This window comes from Micromys minutus (genome assembly GCF_963924665.1).
Source record: "Micromys minutus genome assembly, chromosome: X".
NCBI lineage: Eukaryota > Metazoa > Chordata > Mammalia > Rodentia > Muridae > Micromys > Micromys minutus.
In genome coordinates this window covers 2613789-2635820 of record NC_137970.1, presented here as the reverse complement: position 1 = coordinate 2635820, position 22032 = coordinate 2613789, and the positions used below count along the sequence as shown (strand labels likewise).

Here is a 22032-nt window from a genome sequence, read left to right as displayed (position 1 = left end):
GCTGATCCTGTATACCCAGACTTAAAGTCAACTCCCAAGTCTTACCTGGCCAAACCACAAAGAAGATGCAATTAATCTGACTTGACAAAAGACAATCTTCAAAGATTCCTGAGCTTGCCTGCACCTTCTTGGCTAGGCATACCAAAAATGCAAAGTCCTGAATACACTACACAGGAACTCCCTTGAGAAATGGGGTAACATTTTCTATACAAATCCTGCTCATGATAACCACAATAAATCTCAGCTCAGTGTTCCTCTCCTATAACACAGCTACTACATATGTGGACATGCACAGGTACCGAGATCTGTATCACCCCCTTGAGAGATAAGGGATGTGGAAAACCAACCTGAACTTGCTGCCAATAGTCTGGCTACTACTGCCTTTGCTGTGAATGGTAATGTCTATTGTTTCTTTTTAATTTTAAAAGCTATATTTTTAATTATGTGTGGGCAGCATGTGCACATGTATGTAGCTCCAGAAGGCACTGGCCCTGGAGCTGGAGTTACAGGTAGTTGTGAGCCACCTGATGTGGGTGCTGAGAACCAAAGGTCCTCTTCAACAGCAACAAATACTGAACCATCTCTCCGGCCCCTAAAATCGTTTTTCTTCCATCAGAGTCTCACACCTCTACCTGTATCCATGAAACACCACAACTTGTTCATAAAATTTCAGACTCGTTTAAAGTGTAGAGTACAGACCTTCATCTGTCAGACATTGAATCTGAGGTCCTCAAACCAGACACTATGACCTGCCTCTGGCTCAAAGTCCTGTCTTCCCTGTTCCAGATTTCAGCTCTCAACCTATGTCATCAGTTTCTGCTTCCACGGCTGCCCCCTCCCCGCCCCCAACTGGCTCCACTGCGTCTCACTGTCTGTTTGAAAAAATGAGTTCTGTACAGACTCGGTCCTCACCTGTGCTGACAGAAATCAAGTCAGGATCTCTGCCTTTGGAGGATAAATTTCAATGTGTACCCCTAGTGCTAAGTTCCCCAAATCCTCCTCTGATGTTTCTCCCTCTCCAGATGCCAGTTCCCAGCTTCAGCCCTATAGTCAAGTCCCTCCTCTTGTTTTCTTTACAAAATTTCAACTTTCACAAGAAGCCACTGATCCTGCAAACCCCACCTGTAGTGGTCACTGTTAATTGTCAACCTGAAAGAATGTCTGATCACCTGGGAGTTGGGTCTCTGGGTGTGCCTGTATATTATCTTGATTTTGTTAAGCAACGTGAGAGCACACATCCTGATTGTAAGTGGACAAATTGCTGAGTCGGGGTTGTATAAAACAGAAACAGGTAGCTGAATGTTAGCATGCATGCGTTTCTTCCTCCCCGTTTCCTAATTGTGGATGGCATGTGAGCAGCTGCTTTAAGCTCCTTACAACCCTGGTGCCCCCTGCACTATACCTTCAATTGTGAGTTAATAGAAACTCCTTGTCCTTTAAGTTGCCTTTCAAAGGGCATTTTTGTCCCAGCAACAGGAAGAAAAGGAAGACACCACCCCTTATTTCTCAGGTAAAGAAGGAAGGAAAGATGTGGCCTACAGAGATAGCACTGAACACTTGTGCAGAAGACACTGTGTCGTTTTAGAATACCCTGGACAAACCAGGAACAGTAAGGGGCTCTGAGTGTAGCCCCACCCTCTGATTCCAGCACAGAAGAGTTTGGAGAGCCACGAGACTGACACTAGATAGCCCCAGGGTTCAGAGGCCTTCTAGAATGAGTTTCCTGTGAAACAGAGGTAAACCCATGCACCATCAGGTGTTCCTCCAATAGCACCAGATGGATATGGACTATGAAGCTGGACCCCATCTCTTAGGCAGAAAAATAAATCTTAGAAGGATGGCACTACTCAGTCCTGGGTTTTCCCAGTGAATTCTATGGCCTTTAAGGAAAGACCACATAGGAACTAGCAGGGGAGGAATCTTAAGCACTAAAAAGCATATGTACATGAACAAATGAACACCACATACACAGAGAGACACACAGATACACACACACACACACACACACACCATGTAGCCAATTGGCCTTCCCATAACTGCCTGGGATTTACAGTCCTGTTCATCACGTAGAAGGCAGTTGGAGAACTGAGGAACCCTATGGTGTGATCCAAGGGGCCAGTGGGAATGGTATGTAAAATTTCCAGGAGACACTCTGTTGAACAGGAAAATGCTTCTGGGCTCTACTCTTTTCCGGCAACTAGTACCTAACACTGTCCTGGTCAGTCCCTGACCGGACCTGAAAGATTGACTGATATGCTTAACTTAACTCTGGAAGCCACATGGACTTAGCCCCATGGGACCTACACACAGCTTCAAGAGGCCTTTTGGAAAGTCCAATATGTATTAGGCTCTAGTTAAAGCCATAGATCAAGTTCTTCACTCCAAGCACGGTAGGACATGCTTATATTCAGGACTGGGATGCTGAGGCCGGAAGACTGATGAGAGTCTAAGGCTAGCCTGGGCTTCCATAATGAATATCAAACTAGGGCTATATAGTAGATTGTCTCAAAAAACAAAATGAAAACATTTCCTTATGCTTCACAAGACTGGTGGCATAATATGCCACCCCAAGCCCAGACTTTTTCAGCTATTTCTCTGCTGGTGTTTTAGGCTTAGAATGAAACCAAAGGTTCCTGTGTTGAAAGCTTGTCACACAACTAGAAGATGCAATCATTGAAAGCTAGTTGATTTGATCCTAAGAACTCTGACCCAAGCAATGAATGACTTCAGTAATGGATGGATCCATAGTGTGACTATGTCCCTGGGATATGGCAGAAGCCACTGTGGATAGGTCTTTGAAGGGATCTCATTGTCTCAAAATCTGTCTTCTGATTAGCTGCCAGAATCAGAAGGTTCCTGGCATGAGGGAGAGGTTTGTGAGGCTCTGCTTCTCTGAAGAGCTATTGGCAATTAATGGTTGTTGGGAGACGACAAATCATTTCCTTCAGTGATGTAATATAGCCACTGGTAAGTTGTCCACACTCCAATAAACAACCTCCACCTATGCTCATGCAAGCAATCCTAATTAACCTCAGTGGCTCACAAAAACAATCAAAATACCTCATTACCAAATGGGTCAAAGAAGAAATTAAGGTATAATTTTTTTTAATGTCCTGGAAAAAAGTGAGTTTGTGAGGGAGAGAGTGCATCTGCACAGGAAGAAGGAATTGCTCAAGAATGTTCCATGTATGGTGCATAATACTGTTCCCATAAGACATGGTTTATTTATTCATTGGTTTTGGTTTTTTTTTTTTAAGATGGGGTTCCTCTGTGCAATAGCTCTGGCTATTCTAGAAGCTTGCTTTGTAGGCTGGCCTCAAACTCTCAGAGATCTGTCTGCCTCGCCTTCTGGGTGTTGAGATTAAAAGTGTATGCTAAAACTTTGATTAATTCCGGGTTACATCCTATTTTACATGTACTTTTTGCTCATTTGTAACTAGTAAGACCTTAATGCACACTATAAAACCTTTGGGGGAAAAGCCAAGCACTGACAAAAATGTATTTGTATACTTTTGTGCAAAAATGCTTAAAATATGTTCATTTATCTTTGTTTTTTAAAATAAAGTTGTTTAAAAAAAAGAAAGAAAATGGCTGCATCTAGAGAATATCATCCTGAGTGAGATAACCCAGTCACAAAAGAACAGACATAATATGCAGTCACTGATAATGGGATACTAACCCCAGAAAGCTCTGAACACCCCAGAAACAACTCACAGACTGTGAAGTTCAAGAAAAAGAAAAAAAGAAAAAACCCATTATGCTCAATCCTTACACACCAAGAAAACTTTGACTATTTCCAGGTTACATCCTGTTTTACATGTACTTTATGCTCATTGTAACTAGTAAGACCTTAAGGCACACTATCAAACCTTTAAAAAAAATCAAGTACTGACAAAAATGTATTCATATACTTTTATGCAAAAATGCTTAAAATTTGTACATTTATCTTTGTTTTTTAAAATAAAGTTGTTCAAAAAAAAAGTGTAGGCTATCATGCCTGTCTAAAATACAGTTCATTAAATGAAAATCTCCAGAGGCCCTTAAAACTACCCAGGCCATTACTATTACTTTCAGTTTTACACCAGAACTTGATGGCAAGGCCTTATTGATGAGGACACCACACACCTTAGTTGCAAGGCCAAATGAACTCAATCTGGAACTGACCAGCAACTCCTCCCTGCTGGCTAGCTCTCATACAGCTAGAAGATGCTATGCAGGCCATTTGGAAAGAAAGGACATCAGTGGTCTATGATTTTACTCAGCACTGGACCCTGCATTCTACATCAACCTGCCAGGTAAGACATGCTCACCAACCACTTTCTCACTAGATGTAAGGCCTGCTCCACAGGAGGGAAGTCATGCCTAGTACTATAAAAATATTCAAAAACCCATGGCTGGGGAGGCCATGGTCCCTAAAGGGATGCTATTATTGTTTTGTTAAATAATCAGGTTGTCAATCTACCTCCTAAATATTTCTGGTTGTGCTAATACATTGATCAGGGAAGCGTCTTTTTGCAGTGGGCAGAGGTTCCTAACTGGTCAGAGTTATGAGAATAAGTGACTGTAAGTGTTCCGCCAGTAATAAAACATCTGTATGAACCACCCCCATTCCAAAGCTCAGAAAGCATTGCAGAAAAAAAAAAGAGGCAGAAGATGAGGAAGAAAGAGTGCTAGGAAATGTTGTGACTATTGCACTCATGAGCTCACAGCACAAGGTGAAGCCAGTGGGAAATCCCAGCATGGATGGAGGGCCCAAGACACCATCCCTAGCTGACAGCTGATGGCTTCTGGGGAACAGAGAGTCATTTTGCTTTGGAGATGTTGCCACTGGTAGGTTGCCCATGCTCCAATTGGATGTCCACACACCATTATGCATGTATGTGACACTAACTGAGTTATTTTAAAGTAATTTTAAAAAGATCAAGATATGGAATCTGGAGGAGAAATATGTTTCAGTGTCTGGGAAGAGTTGGGGGTATAAGAGATTGATATGATCAAAAATATACTGTATAAAATATGAAATTCTCAAAGAATAAATACAAACATTATATTTAAAAAAATATGTTTGGCTTTCTCTTCCGGTCCCAGGTGCTGCGGGAGCCCCGGGTTACCCTGATGACATGGCCAAGTCCAAGAACCACACCACACGCAACCAGTCCCTCAAATGGCACAGGAATGGCATCAAGAAACCCCGGTCACAAAGATACGAATCTCTTAAGGGGGTTGACCCAAGTTCCTGAGGAACATGTGTTTTGCCAAGAAGCACAGAGAGGCCTGAAGAAGATGCAGGCCAGCAGTGCAAAGGCAGCGAGCGCACGCGCGGAGGCCATCAATGCCCTTGTGAAGCCTGAGGTCATCAAGCCCAAGATGCCAAAGGGCCCCAGCCGCAAACTCAGCTTTCATCGCTCACCCCAAGCTTGGGAAGAAGATTCGAAGCTACATGGCCAAGGGTCATAGGCTCTGCCAACCAAAGCCCAAAGTTCAAACCAAGGCAGAGGCCAAAGCTTCAGCTAAGGCCCAGGCTTCGGCTCCAGCTCAGGCTCCCAAAGGTGCCCAGGCCCCTGTGAAGGCCCCATAGGAAAGGCTCCTGCCAGTGTGAAAACAGCTGTGACACACCTACCTACACACTAGTGTAGATGACCAGTGTCCTGTGCTGTTTTTACAAACAAACTTGAGACCAAAAAAAAATATGTTTGGATATTTTGCCTACATGTATGTCTCTACGTCATGTATGTGACAAGGGCCAGAAGACAGCACGGGCTCTCCTGGGACTGAAGTCATAATAGTGCAAGCTACATACCCTGCAGCCTTTGAGAGTAAGATTTGTCTTCCTCGTGAGTATCTCCTCAGTTTCAACCCGTGGCATGACCAGCACCAGCATCACTAGATGAGCACATATGCTGAGGACCCCATTTCCTCTCCTCTGGTCAACCGGGTGGCTTTGACTCCAGGGAGACTCGGTTTCATTTCTGTATGTCAAGACACTTTCTCTTCTCTAGGAATGCTGGCATAGAGTGATAGACTCGGCATTTTTCTGGACACAGATTCTGTTAGTTCTGAGGAATGCCGGTCGGGTTGATGTTGTTCCTTGTTGTCTCACAATGACACCCCGGGATATATTCTGAGAAACTAATTAAATTAATGAATAGACCACAAAGGAGTAGTTCTCAACTTGCCCAATGCTGTGACCCTTTAATACATTCTTTCATCATGGTGTGGTGACCCCAAACATAAAATTGCTTTCATTGCTACTTCATAACTGCAATTTTGCTGCTGTCGTGAATTGTAGTGTAAACTTATGATACACAGGATCTCTGATACATGACCCCCAAAGGGGTCACAACCCTTAGGTTGGGATCCACTGCCCACTTTTATTATTCTTCTTTTTCTTCTTGTTTCTTTTTTCATTCCTTCTACTCTTCTGGTTTTTTTTGGGGGGGAGGGGGGGTAGGGAGAGGGGAAAGGGCAGCTGGAGAGATGGCTCGGCAGTTGGTAGCACTAGATGCTCTTGCCAAAGACACACCCAGGTGTGGTTCCCAGCACCCACTGGCAGGGGTGGGGTGTGGGGTGGAAATTAGGATTCAGACATCATCTGCCACACATTCTGTTCCCTCCCACCCCAGAAAGTGACAGCATAAAATGCAAAAAATGGGGGTGAGAGGAGAGGATAGTGAGGAGGGGTCCTTACAATATGTGTTTCTTCACTCTGGACTAGGTGTTGGTGCCGGTCACCCCACATTTTGAAAATGAGGAGATACCCGGAAGGAAGGCTGTAGTGATAGTCCCCCTTTTCCCACTGCCACTGCCTTTAGTTCAAGATGTATCAAAAGTTATCCTGGCCATGCTCCATTAGTTGGAGGCTGAAAGCAAGGCTTAATGCAAGGGGCCAGAAGGAACTCTGTACTCTAGAGGGTGATGCCCAGGTCAAGATTACAATGTAGCAATCTTCAGGCCATGCTAAAGCATAGACCCAGACAGAAGTCTTTGGCTGCCTGTAAACTATTCTAATGATAGCTGCCATAGGCACCTAAGTAGAAAGAAACGACAGAGTGCTTGCAAAATGGCTCAAGAAGAAAGATGCTTGCCCTACAGACCTGACAACCTGAGTCCAACCATTGGAACCCAGGATGGAAAGAGAACCAGTTCATAAAAGTTGTCCTCAGACCTCCAGAAAGACACCATTCAGCCCTGATTCAGAAGGCTGCAGTCCACCATTTCCGGACAGCTCTCTGAACTCAGCACAAAATGGAGGGCTCCCTTCCCCCAGCAGGGCTTTCCACTCTCTGCCTGACCTTATTTGGAAGAGGTTGCTGAGCACAGATGCTTGGCTTATCTTAAACGTGACCTTTGGCACAGTTCCCTGCAAAAAGCTTTCCCCCCCAGCTGTTCCTGTAATTAGGTGTTAGTGCTCTTACCCAGATAGTAAGACTGCTGACTAATGCAAACAAAGCATTCTGTGAACTATCAGGAAGTCCCCTGGCTGCTGCCCTCCTGCTATATACCCCCGTATATTCCCCTCACCCCTTGACGCTTAGCTGCCTCTCTGAAACTGATCCGTGAAGTCTGTCCTGTCCAACCCTGTTCTTTGACTCTGCTATCCTTACCCTCGGGTGGCCAGTGACCCCTGAGGAAAGGGGAGAGCCACACATGTTCACATACCAGCAATAATAGTAATGGTAATAATATTTTATATGTCCAAGAAAAGAAGGAAAGTCCTTATAGTGGGGCTCACCACAATGCTGAGTGTCAAAAGTCTGTGAAAGGCAGGTTATGATGTGCCGAGTTCTTTTACCAGAAATGAGAACAGAGAGAGCACTTATTTAAACGCATGGCAAACTCCAGGAGAAAGAATCATGCTTTATAGTGGTGGGGGCAAGCTCTTTTATAGCAGTTAAAGGGAAAGTGTAAGGTCTTGTCAGGCAGAGCACTTGCGTGGGACTTGTCTCTGGATGACTAGGCAGCCATCTCATTGAGTTTTAACCGAGAAATGAATGTGACTGCATGAGTTCCGTCTTTTCTGCATAAGACATCATGAGGCACCAGGCATCAGGCCCTGAAAAGTATGGCCCTACTCATTAACGTGTAGAATTGCTCATGGTAGTGTGTAAGCCATTGCAGCTAGGACTTCTTGCAGCTAACTCTTTCTGATGAGATTATAGTGGCTGTAGCCTTGCTCTTAGCCTAGTCTGCTCTGAGCCTAGTCTGCTCTGAGGCACTATGGACCCGTTCTGAGGCTAAACCAGCTCAGCACAGGTGTGCCAAGGCAATCACAAACTCTAAAAGCAGCTACTATGGGCTCCTTGGTATCTGCCTTGTACCTGTTAGAGCTTTTTTATTTATTCATATTATTATTTGATAAGTGTTTTATCTACATGTATGTATATGCACCATGTACAGTCCTAAAGCCCCCAGAGACCACAGGGCTTCTGATCTCCTGGAACTGAAGCTATGGGTTGTTGCAAGCCACCACGTGTGAGCTAGTCAGCATGTGCTCTTAACTGTGGGGCCACATCTCCAGTCATTCATTCGGTCCACAGACATATATATTAGCAAAACACTCATACAAATTTTTTAATTGAGTTAATGAACTCAGAATAGGTAGTCTTATTGCTTCTAGACAACAGTTCTGTATCTCTTTTTTATAAAAGTCTGCCTGTGTTGTTGCAGAACCAGTCATTAACCGCACACTTAACAGTGAACTAACTTGGTAGGCTAATACTTCTCTGGTTGTAAAATCAAGGCAAGAATTCTATGAAAATAGCCCACAAAGATCTTCCTTAATAAACTTACATCAATGTCTTGTTTTTCTCCTATCTTCATTATGGCCGCCCCCTTCACCAGTGGAAGCCCTGGAGTATTTCTGGCCCAGAGTCTTTCAAAGTAAGCAATTTTGTTCTTCTCTTTGGATGAATAAGGGAATGGCTAGCATCTAGAAAACAAGGCAATTGCTGGTGAGACTATGGGAAAAGAGAGACTCCTGAGTATGAAAACTGGTGCAACCAGTATCCAAGTCAGTGTTGAGATTCCTCAAAAACAAAATGACAGACTTAAGTAAAAGTAGAGCTACCATGTGACTCCTAGGCATATACTCAAAGGACTCTAAATAATCATACCACAGATTTAGAGGCACATCCACCTTTATGCTGCAATAAATGGAACCAGCCCAGAAAATGTACTTTTTATTTTACTTTTACTTAGTTCTCATCTTTTAAGTTTGCTACTTTACTCTTTTATTTTGATGTTTTTTTAAAGCATTTATTTATTATGCAGTGTTCTGCCTGCATGTACGTCTGGACGCCAGAAGAGGGCCCTAGATCTCACTACAGATGGTTGTGAGCCACCATGTGGTTGCTGGGAATTGAACTCAGGACCTCTGGAAGAGTAGTCACTGCTCTTAACCACTGAGCCATCTCTCCAGCCCCATTTTTGATGCCTTTATTTTTAACTTTTGAGTTATTTTTAAAAATCTATTGCTGACTTTATAAATTAAAATTTAAATTAAAAAATTTAATTCTGCTGATGTTAGTAAGTCTGAGGACATATATCTAAACTTATAATCTATAGATAATCCACTCATCCTTTAAAAGAACACAAAATAACAATAGAGGTATTCCTCCCTTGAAATTTCTCTCATTCTTAGAAGTTCTTTTTTCCCCCCCATCTTTTAAAGTTTGAAACAAGGTTTCACTATGTAACTCTGGGTAACCTGGAGCTCACTATGTAAATGAGCAAGACAGACTTGAAGTCACAGAGATCTGTCTGTCTCCCTACTGAGTACTGGAATTAAAGGCAGGTGCCACAGTTGAGTGTATGTGTGGCAATCAGAGAACACGATTACGGAGTTGGTTCTATCCTTTCGCCTTCAAATATGTTCAGGTATTGAACTTGGTCAAATTTTTGAGGTATGTGCTGAGCTATCTTTTCATCCTCCGGATTTCTTTATAAATCTAGGTTCTCTGTACTTAAAAAAGAAAACCCCACAGGAAAGTATCATAGGGGAACCTTATAAAGATTAATAATTACTAATTATTACTAATATCAATTAGTGAAAATGACATAGAAACTCTCGTGTTCAGTTAGTTCATTCAGTGACTTGAGTTAGGTGTAGTGGCTGATACCTATTAACCACTCAAAAAGCTGAAGTAAGGCCGGCCAGCTTCATCTAAAAGTGAGAGTTTTTCTTAAAAACCCAAAAGAAAGGAAGAAAGAGAGAGAAAAGAAAGAAAGAGAGAGGGGGGCTCTAATATTTTATGCTGATGATACTTGCAATACATGGAAATGTGATTATCACTTTTTCTTTTCTTTCTTTTTATTTATTTATATTTTAGAAACAGGGTTTCTCTGCATAGCCCTGGCTGTCCTGGAACTCACTCTGTAGACCAGGCTGGTCTCGAACCCAGAGATCCAGCTGCCTCTACCTCCCCAGTGCTGGGACTAAACTGCCACTACTCCTTTTTTTCTTTATTAGAAATTTTTAATTATTTTATGTGTATGGTTATTTTGTGTGCACATATATCTGGGTATCGTGTGTGTGGCCGATGTCCATGGAGTCCTATAGAGGGAACTGGAGTTACAGAAACTTGGGAGCTACCATGTGGGTGTTGGGAATCAAATCTCTCTAGTTCCTCTTTTTCTTTTCTCGTGATTCATTTATGAGAAAATTGGGAGTGAATTGGCACAGCGAGACTTCAATATTTTTTTTTTGAAGTGCTGGGGGTGGAACTCATGGCCTTACAGCTGTCAAGCCTGCCAATGAGCTACAGTCCTAGTCCTTGATTGACACTGTAAAGTATATTTTATGCTCCTGTATGTGACTGACCTCTCAGAGGCTCACTGCCTCCATCTGCTAACCTAGGCCTAGACCTGGAAGCTATAATCTAATCTAGGCCTCAAATGTTTTTTAGCCTCTGAAACTTATTGTTAAATAAGTTCACTCTTTCCCAGTTCTTTCTGAACTTGGGCTGGCTGGTTCAACTTAGCTGTTCAGGCTGAAACGCCTCTCCAAGCTGAGTGATTCAGTCTGGCTTCTCCTGAATTGCTCTGCTTGGCCTCAAACTAACTTTGGCAATGGATTTTAATCTTCTGGCCCCTTGCTCTTTCTGTCTTCATCTGTGTCTAGCTTTTCTCTCTGCAGTCTGTTTCTCTATAAGTATCTTGGTAAAACTGCCTCCCTCTCTCTTTACACTGCTCTCTAAATACCTTTCATGTCTCAGCAAAGCCTTACAGGTAGGCCTTTATTATCCCTGTAATATAGATGTGGAGACATGGATAAATGACAGAGTTGAGCTTTGAATGATGGGCACATTAGAGTGGCGCATTTCTTGAAAAGGAGATTGGGTACATAGAAAGTAATTAGAATATACAGCAACTTCTGAATGATTTTGTTTGTTTGGTTGGTTGGTTGGCTGTTAAAGGCCATTTAAGGTTCCAGGTGCATATTGGGAGCTAACTGACTCCTATTATCTACATTACAACATGGGTTCTAAGAGAATAAGTGACTTGCCCAAGGCAACATGGTCTAGCTAGTTTTAAGCTAGGGTTATCTTTTTGCTATAGACTCTTCCCAGGCTCCATATTTCCCTCTGGACAAAGTTTCAACTTGTCAAGACTTATGATATATAAGTTTTAAGCATATTTCAGATAAAAGCTTTGTGGAGTACACTGATACACTCTTACAGTTTTAGCTATTTGGGAGACCAAATCAAGAAATGGCTTGAGTTCCGTTCTGGGCCTGGACAAATATAGAAAGGTCTGTGGCCCCGCCTCATCACCAATACTCATTGTACAGGCACCAAATTTTATGTGACCTAGTACTTGTCATAACTTGCCAAGGTTGGGAGAAGGAAAATAAAAGTGTGTTTACCAGAACTGAGGTACACATTGTAGTAAAGACTATATGCTGGGGTAATCAAGATGGCTCAGTGGGTAAAGGTACTTGTACTCAAGACAGACAATCTGAGTTTCATTCTCAGAGCCCACATGGTAGAAGAACCCACTGCTGTAAGGTGTTCTCTGACCCCAAAATGAATCCTGTGACGTGTGTGCGTGCGTGTATGTGTGTACACACACATAAATAAATAATGTAAAATTTTTAAGATGACTATTGTATAAACTGACAACATGGTATAGGTTAGGGGAAAGGTTTTTATTGTAGATATGAGAGAGAGAGATTAGCCAGAGACATCTGAAAGAGCCCAGAGCAGACAGAGAAAGAAGTAGACTGAACCTGGCCATGAGAGAAGCAGAAGCAGAGCAAAGAAATAAAGAAAGGAACTTAGAAAGAGATAAAGTCTCTCTGCTCCTCCCTGTTACAGAGACAGCCGAATCTTCTCATGTAGTGCCAGACTCATTCCACAAATAGATAGTGAAGGTTGGTGTGAACGAATTTGGCCTTATTGAGTGCCTAGTTACCAGGGCTGCCTTCTGCTCTGCATCTGGCAAAGTGGAGGTTGTTGCCGTCAATGACCCCTTCATTGACCTCAGCTACATGGTCTACATGTTCCAGTGTGATGCTACCCATGGAAAACTCAATGACACAGTCAAGGCTGAGATTGGGAAGCTTGTCATCAATGGGAAGCCCATCACCATCTTCCAGGAGCTGGATCCCGCTAACATCAAATGGGGTGATGCTGGTGCTGAGTATGTTGTGGAGTCTACTGGCATCTTCACCACCATGGAGAAGGCTGGGACCTACTTGAAGGGTGGGGCCAAAAGTGTCATCGTCTCTGCCCCTTTGGCCGATGCCTCCATGTTTGTGATGGGTGTGAACCATGAGAAATATGACAACTCCCTCAAGATTGTCAGCAATGCATCCTGCACCACCAACTGTTTAGCCCCCCTGGCCAAGGTCATCCATGACAACTTTGGCATCGTGGAAGGGCTCATGACCACAGTTCATGCCATCACTGCCACTCAGAAGACTGTGGATGGCCCCTCTGGAAAGCTATGGCGTGATGGCCGTGGGGCAGCCCAGATCATCATCCCTGCATCCACTGGTGCTGCCAAGGCTGTGGGCAAGGTTATCCTAGAGCTGAATGGGAAGCTCACTGGCATGGCCTTCCGTGTTCTTACCCCCAATATATCTGTTGTGGATCTGACATGCCGCCTGGAGAAGCCTGCCAAGTATGATGACAACAAGAAGGTGGTGAAGCAGGCAGCTGAGGGCCCACTAAAGGGCATCCTGGGCTACACTGAGGACCAGGTTGTCTCCTGTGACTTCAACAGCAACTTCCACTCTTCCACCTTGATGCTGGAGTTGACATTGCTCTTAGTGACAACTTTGTGAAGCTCATTTCCTGGTATAACAATGAATACGGCTACAGCAACAGAGTGGTGGACCTCATGGACTCTAAGGAGTAAGAAACCCTGGACCACCCACCCCCCAGCAAGGACACTGTGAGCAAGAGAGAGGTCCTCAGCTCCTGAGGAGTCCCATCCCAACTCAGCCCCCGACACTGAGCATCTCCCTCACAATTTCCATCCCAGACCCCCATAATAATAGGAGAGCCCAGAGAGCCCTCCCTAGTCTCTTGAATACCATCAATAAAGTTCAATAAAGTTCTGCTGTGCGTGCGTGCGCGCGCGCGCACACACACACACACACACACACACACACACACACACACAAAGTAGAGTGGGAGAGCAGAAAGAGGGGGGAGTGAGACAAAGTGTGTGTGTGTGTGTGTGTGTGTGTGTGTGTGTGTGTGTGTAGCTGAAATAGGAGAGCTACAGGAAGAATAGCTGGGGGAACAGGGAGGAGCCTGCGAGCTTTTTGTCACAGCAGTGGCAAGGTTTGTTGTGTTTCCCTGTTCTAAAATACTGCTGTAGTGCAGGTCAACACGGATTGAGCAACAGGCCTGGTGAAGACTGCAGGATTCTCCAGTCCCACTTGGAAACAAGTCCTTCGAACTGGTGGAAAAACAGCCTTGTTGAGTTCCCCCGAGAGGAAATTTGTATTTTAAAAAACCTTGTTTACTTAGCTTTATATAAAGTTTAACTTTAGAGAATTTAGGGGAGGGAGGAGCTGAGAAGAGCTAGGATGCTAGAATGGACTTTGAACTGTGTAACAGGTACTTGTGTTGCTGAGGTAACCTGGATCCCAGCAAGCACTTTGAGATGCTAATAGGCAGCACAGATAGTACCATTTGTCCCTTCTGCCTTTTAGAATTTAGGAAAATGGAGATTCTTTTAGACCTGAGAACCTTAGGCTGGGCAAAAGACTGAAACAAGGCAAGCTTTAACAGTTAACATGTTAAGGATAACCTCTCTAAACAATAAAAATGGAATCCAAACAAAAATTAAAAAAAGATAACCTCAGGGCACCAAAATGCATCTGTGTCACTTTAAGGAATAAAAACACAATACTTCCTCTTGGCATAATTTAATCAACAGAGCCCAAATTCGAATTTTCCACTTCTTTCCCAGTCTTCCATTTGTCTCTAGTCTGTCATTACTGGCCTATGTAAAGTCTTCTGTTACAATATGTCTCTGTCTGCCCAAATGCTGTCTTCTGATTGCCCCTGTGTCTGCCTACATGCCAACTGGTCCTAACAACCAGCCTTGCTCTATATTCATTGAACAGAAAAGAAAGCATCATATAAGGGAAGGAATGTGATCCTTCACAGACACCTTTCACAGTTCACAAGGGAATGAACCTTATTGAACACACACACACACACACACACATGTTGTGGCTATATGGTGGCTCACAACCATCTGTAATGGGATCTGATGACCTCTTCTGGTGTGTCTGAAGACAGCTACAGTGCATTCACATACATAAATAAATCTTTTTACAAAAAAAGATTGAAGCTGTGCATTTAACTTATGTTGTAAAAGCTGATTCACTTGTATTATGTTGCTCTCTCAAAGGTATGTTAAACTTGTTTGCTTTTTATGTTGTTGGGGGTTTTTTTAGAGACAGGGTCTTGCTATGTAGCTTTGACTGCTCTGGAACTAACTATGTAGATCATATTTGTCACAGATTTAAAGAGATCCACCTGCCTCTGCCTCCAGAGCACACATCACTACACCCAACACAGCAGGTTGTGTTTAAGCAGGCTGAGTACACAGTAGAAGAGATTAAGTGTTCTAGAGTGATTGTTTGTTGTGAGATCTGCCAAAAATTCAGTCCTTACAGTGGCGGGGGTGGGGAGTGAAGAGAGATTGTACACAATCTGTCAAATTGTATGTACCTAGAGCAAGAGAGATAATAGGGCCTCTCAGAGGGAATGAGGTCCTTTTATATAACAGTTAAAGAAAACATAAGAGCTTTTATGTCATGGGCCATTTGTATGGGGCTATCTGTGCAGGTCTGTGTTTGAATAGGTAAGAAATAAACATCTCACTACTGTGTTAAGATAAAATCCCATCCTGAGACTGGGTATTTGGGGTTCATTTGTTTTCTGTCCGTCCCTGATGTGGGCTTTTTCAGAGCAACCAGCCTGGTTTTGGTTCTTAGTAATTTTAACTCAGGAACACAGAGTGCCAGAAGGTCAAAGGTCATCAAAGCCACCCTGAAACCATGCTATTTTTTTAAAGCAGGGTCTTACTTTGTAGCCCTGCCTGGCCTGGAAGTTGCTGCGTAAACCAAGCTGGCTTGGAGCTCACCTGACTCAACCTACAGAGTGCTGGTATCAAAGGCTTGCACCTTTAACCTTGTTGCCTCATGAAGCAACAAGAGTAATAAACCTGGACAAGGAATGAGCAGAAGCAACACAGAGTTATTAAAAGAAACTGAGGAGGGAAAACTGAGAGCAGAAGGGGCTTTCAGGGAGAAATACTGATGTGATGCCCACCGATCATATGGCAGAAACTAGATGGAGACTGATGTAATCTTTATTAGAAATGGTCATACATGGTAGGGCCAGTAAGGAGTCCTCTTGCTTGATTCATGATCCCTCAGATCAAACAGAGAAATGGTCACGAGCAACTAAGTCATGATCTACCAGCAACCCTATGTTGACTGCCCATGAGATGCTAGCTTCCAGTTTCTCTCCATTTAATGTAATGTTGGCTATAGGCTGGCTGTAAAATGCCATCATTAGGTTTGAGTCCCTTAATCTCTCCAGAACTTTTATCATGAACAGTGTTGGATTCTATCAAAGGACTTTTCTGCATCTAATGAAATTATCATTAGACAATTTTCTTTCATTTTGTTTATATAATGGATTACCTTGATGGATTTTCATGTACTGAACCATCCCTGCATCCCCGGGAAGAAGCCTACTGGATCATGGTGGATGATCTTTTTGATGTGTGTTTACGTTCATTTTGCACATATTTTATTGAAGATTTTTGCTTCTATGTTCATGAAGAAAATTGGTCTGTAATTCTACGTTGGGTCTTTATATGGTTTAAGAATCAGTGTAGCTGTAGCCTTATAAAATGTACTGGGCAAAGTTCCTTCTGCTTCTATTTCAAGGAATAGCTTGAGGAGTATTGGCATTAACTGTTCTTTGAAAGTCTGTTAGAATTCTGTGCTAAAACCATATAGCTTAGACTTTTTTTTTTAGTGGGGGGGGGGAGAAGACTTTAAATTACTGCTTCTAATTCACAAAGGGATATCGTTCTATTTAAATTGTTTATCTAATCTTTATTTAACCTTATAAGTGGCACTTATTGAGAAAATTATCCATTTCTTTAGATTTTCCAATTTTGTGGAATACAGATTTTAAAAGTCTATCCCAGCGGTTCTTTGGATTTTATCAGTATCTGTTGTTATGTTTTACTTTTTATTTCTAATTCTGTTCATTTGAAAAGTCTCTCTCTGAATTTTAGTTAAACTAAAGTTTGTCAATCTTACTAATTTCCTCAAAGAACCAACTCTTTGTTTCATTGATTCTTTGCATTGTTTGGTTGGCTGGTTCAATTTTTATAGATTTCAGCCCTAAATTGGATCGTTTTTGTCATGTAATAACTTTGGGTGTAGTTTCTCTTTTTTGTTCTAGAGCTTTCAGGTGTTCAGTTACATTCCTAGTATGAAATTGCTCCTTTTTTAAAAAAAACATTACCACTTACTACCATGAATTTGCTTCTTAGAACTGTCTTTACTGTGTCCCAAAGTCTGAGTATGTTGTGTATTTATTTTTTTGTTTTTTTTAACTTTATTTTAAAAAACAAAGATAAAAGAAAGAAAAATTTTAAACATTTTTGCATAACTGTATACAAATACAATTATGTCAGTGCTTGGCCTTTTTTCTTCTTCTTTTTAAGGTTTGATACTCTGCACTAAGGTTTTACTAGTTACAATGAGCAAAAAGTACATGTAAAACAGGATGTAACCCAGAATTAGTCAACCTTTTCTTGGTGTGTAAGGATTGAGCATGACTTTTTGTTTGTTTTGTTTTCTTTTCTTTTCTTTTTTTCTTGAACTTCACACAGTCTGTGAGTTGTTTCTGGGGCAGTCCGAGCCTCTGGGGTTAGCATCCCACTATCAGTGACTGTATATTATGTCTGTTCTTTTGTGACTGGGTTATCTCACTCAGGATGATATTCTCTAGATGCAACCATTTTCTTAAGAATTTAGTTAAGTCATTGTTTCTGATGGCTGAGTAGTATTCCATTGTGTAAATGTACCACAATTTTTGTATCCATTCATCTACTGAAGGACATCTGGGTTCATTCCAGCTTCTGGCTATTATAAATAGAGCTGCTATGAACATTGTGGTGCATGTATCTTTAGCATCTCTGGAGTATATGCCCAGAAGTGGAACAGCTGGATCTTCAGGTAGTACTATGTCCAATTTTCTGAGGAATCGCCAGACTGATTTCCAGAGTGGTTGTATCAGTTTACAACCCCACTAACAGTGGAGAAGTGTTCCTCTTTCTCCGCAACCTCGCCAGCACCTGCTGTCATCTGAGTTTTGGATCTTGGCCAATCTGACTGGTGTGAGGTAGAATCTCAGGGTTGTTTTGATTTGCATTTCCCTGATGGCTAAGGATGTCAAGCACTTCCTTAGATGTTTCTCAGCCATTCGATATTCCTCAATTGAGAACGTTTTGTTTGGCTCTGTACCCCATTTTTTAATAGGGTTGTTTGATTCTCTGGTGTCTAGCTTTTTGAGTTCTTTGTATACCTTGGATATTAGGCCTCTATCTGATGTGGAGTTGGTAAAGATCTTTTCCCATTCTGTTGGCTGCCGTTTTGTTTTCTTGACAATGTCCTTAGCCTTACAGAAACTTTGCAATCTCATTAAGTCCCATTTCTTAATCTTTGACCTTAGAGCTTGAGCCATTGGTGTTTTGTTAAGAAAATTTTCTCCTGTGCTTATGTGTTCTAAAGTTTTCCCTACTTTCTCATCTAATAGTTTCAGTGTACCTGGTCTAATGTGGAGATCTTTGATCCACTTACACTTGAGCTTTGTACAAGGAGATAAGAAAGGGTCTATTTTCATTCTTTTGCATGCTGAGTGACAGTTGGACCAGCACCATTTGTTGAATAGGCTGTCCTTTTTCCATTGAATGTTTACAGCTCCTTTGTCAAAAATCAGGTGACCATATACGTGAGGGCTCATTTCTGGATCTTCTATTCTATTCCATTGATCCACTTGCCTATTTCTGTACCAGTACCATGCAGTTTTCCGCACAATTGCCTTGTAATATAGCTTGAGGTCAGGGATAGTGATTCCCACAGATGTTTTCTTGTTGTTGAGGATGGATTTCGCTATTCTAGGTCTTTTGTTATTCCAGATGAAATTGCACATTGATCTTTACAACTCAATAAAGAACTGGGTTGGAATTTTGATGGGAATTGCATTGAATCTGTAGATTGCTTTTGGTAGGATGGCCATTTTTAAAATGTTGATCCTTCCAATCCATGAGCATGGGAGATCTTTCCATTTTCTGAGATCTTCCTTGATTTTCCTTCTTTAGAGGTTTGAAGTTCTTGTCATACAGGTCCTTCACTTGCTTAGTTAGAGTCACACCAAGGTATTTCATAGTTTTTGTGACTATTGTGAAGGGTATCTTTTTCCTAATTTCTTTCTCCACATGTCTGTCCTTTGAGTATAGGAAGGCTAATGATTTGTTTGAGTTAATTTTGTATCCAGCCACTTTGCTGAACTTGTTTATCAGCTGAACTTGTTTACCAGGATTTCTCTGGTGTATTTATTTTTATTCACTTCTAAAAAGTCCTTAATTTCTGTCTTGATATATTTGTCATCCAGTAAATAGCTGTTCAGTTTCCATGAGTTTGTAAGTTTTCTCTCGCTTTTGTTGTTGATATCCAACTTTAATCCATGGTACTCAGACAAGATGCAGAGTGTTATTTTGATTTTGTTGTATCTGTTGAGATTTTCTTTGTGTCCACGTATGTGATCAGTTTTGGGGGAAAAAAATCCATGAGGTGCTGATAAACTATACTCTTTTGTGTTTAGGTGAAATGCTCTGCAAATATCAGCTTGGCTTATAATTTCAGTTAGTTTCTACATTTCTCCATTTACTTTTTGCCTGTGTGACCATTCTCTTGGTAAGAGTGGGGTATTGAAGTCTCTGACTATTTGTATGTGAGGGTCAATGTGTAATTTAAGCTGTAATAGTGTTTCTTTTACAAACTTGGGTGTACTTTTGTTTGAAGCATAGACTTTAAGAATTGCCATGTCCTACTGGTGGATTTCTTTTCTTTGATGAGTGTGTAGTATTCTTCTCTATCTCTCCTGATTAGTTTTGGTTTGAAATATAGTTTGTCAGATATTAAAATGGCTACTCCGGCTTGTTTCTTAGGTGTATTTGCTTGGAATATCTCTTCTCAACCCTATACCCTGAGGTGATGCCCATCCTGCATGTTGAGGTGTGTTTCTTGTATGCAGCAGAAGAATGGATCCTGTTTTCTCATCCATTCTGTTGGTCTGTGTCTTATTTTTTCAAGATTTGTTTACTTTAAGTGTATTAATACACTGCCGCTGTCTTCAGACACACCAGAAGAGGGCATCAGATCCAATTACAGATGGTTGTGAGCCACCATGTGGTTGCTGGGAATTGAACTCAGGACCTCTGGAAGAGCAGTCAGTGCTCTTAACCACTGAGCCATCTCTCCAGCCCTAGTTTGCATCTTTTTGTTGGAGAATTGAGATTTTTGATGGTGAAAAAAGTCATTGACCAGTGATTGTTCATTTCCTGTTATTTTGCTATTGGTGGTGGTGATTATGGTGTGCATATATGTATGTACATATATATTCCTAAATATAACCTGCTCAGCCCATATACTGTTACTTATATGTTTTCAAGGCTGCCCATTGGCAGTGAAAAAAACATTGCTGTGCTCCTTCTTGAGGAAGACCACCTCTCCTGATCCCAGCTTTTCTCAGTTGCCTATGGTTCTTTGTATATGGCTGATATCTTGTGAGCCTTTTCCCATCCACTTTTGCATACCTATTGGAGTCATCCTTTTTCAGGTCATGTTTGAGCAGTCATGTTGGTGAGACTTTTGGATATAACATTTGATATTTCTTGTAGATATACTTTTACAACAAATTCCAGTGTCCTCTGGCTCTTACAATATTTCTGCCTCACTCCACACCCACACATACTTTGTGAGGGTCACTGAGCTTTACATTTGGGAGTTTTCTGTAGACGTATCCATTGAGACAGGGCTGCACAACTCTGCCTTTTAACTGGTTTTTCTATAGCCCTATCCATCTGTTGCAAAGAGAATTTTCATTGGTGAATGGTGAAAACTACACTTATCTGTGGGTATAGTGACAAATATGTAGAATTTAGTTGGGGATTCTGTTAGTTTAGTCAAATGGGTGTAGGTAGGTCGTTCATGTTTCAGGTATCAGGAATAATTTCCCTTTTATTAAGTGGGCTTATTATTTGAATTACATTTATATGTATTTGTCTAGTTGGGAATGTGTAGCTATAGAGTGCAAGTGCCTGAAGAGTCCTGGAGAAGGCATCAAATACCCTGTAACTGGAGTTACAGGCAGTCGTGCACTAGAAACCAAACAAATCCTTTATAAGGGAAGTCCTCAATCTCAACTGCTGAGCCATTTTACCAGCCACAAGATTCTTTTATTTCAATAATTTTAATTATATTAACTCTTAGATCACATAATACATACAATATAGCATATACACACACACACACACACACACACACACACACGCACACACACAATGTGTGTGATATAAAAGTTATAGAGTGGTTGTAAAGAGTTCAGAGACTACAGCAGAGTTCAAGAATTTGTCAGAACTGAGAAGCACAGAAGCTGATGGAAGGTCAAATAGAGTTTGTATTGATAAGGTATCAACTGAACAAAGCTGAGAGCTAGCTGCTGACCTTAGGTTGAGCTACAGGAACAAAGATAAGCTGTAGGGTTTAGTCCTGCTGCAGAAGTGGACGGGTCCACCTCGCTCAGAAGAGTGAACAGGCAGATGGATGAACAGATGGCAGGTCTGGATAGGTAAACAGGAGGTTGAGCAAACAGGCAGTCAAGAAAGATACATCAACAGTAGGAACCCAGGGGAGTTTGTGTTTCCAGGACAGTGAGAAGTTCTCTGTCCATCACTCCTTGATGCGCACACAAAGTAGCTAATGATAAGTCAATAAAGGCTGTCACCATCTCGTGCTAGGTGTTTACTCGGTGTTCTATTGCTGTGAAGAAACACTATTCCAGTCCCAGACCTCACAGAGGCCACATCATAATACAACAGTGTACTCAGTCCAATTTCAAAAGTTGCTAATCTTTTATAGTCTCAAGACTCATGACAATCTCTTAACTGTAAAATCAAAACTTTAAAAATCAGATTATATTCTTCCCACATACAATGGCATTACCATTCCAAAAGGTGGAGAAAGGAACATAGTAAGGAGATACTGGACCAAAGCAAGACTAAAAAACACCTGGGCAAACTCTAAACTCCTTTCAATACCTCTCTCTCTCTCTCCCTCCTTCCCCCTCTCCCTCCCTCCTCTTTTCTAAGTCTTCATTCAGGGACACCCCTGATTCACAACTGGCTTCAGTGACTTTCCTTATCCCCAGAGGGAGATTCCACAACCCTATTCTTGTATCCTTGACTCTATAGCCAGAG

The 22032-nt window shown here is 41.9% G+C and overlaps 1 pseudogene across 1 annotated transcript; it reads left to right on the top strand.

Moving 5' to 3' along the window:
* Positions 1 to 11913: 11913 nt before the first annotated feature.
* Positions 11914 to 13359, top strand: LOC308415822 (glyceraldehyde-3-phosphate dehydrogenase-like; annotated as a pseudogene). The gene is made up of 2 exons: positions 11914 to 11931; positions 12362 to 13359. The product of its transcript is annotated as a glyceraldehyde-3-phosphate dehydrogenase-like (transcript).
* The last annotated feature ends 8673 nt before the right edge of the window (positions 13360 to 22032 follow it).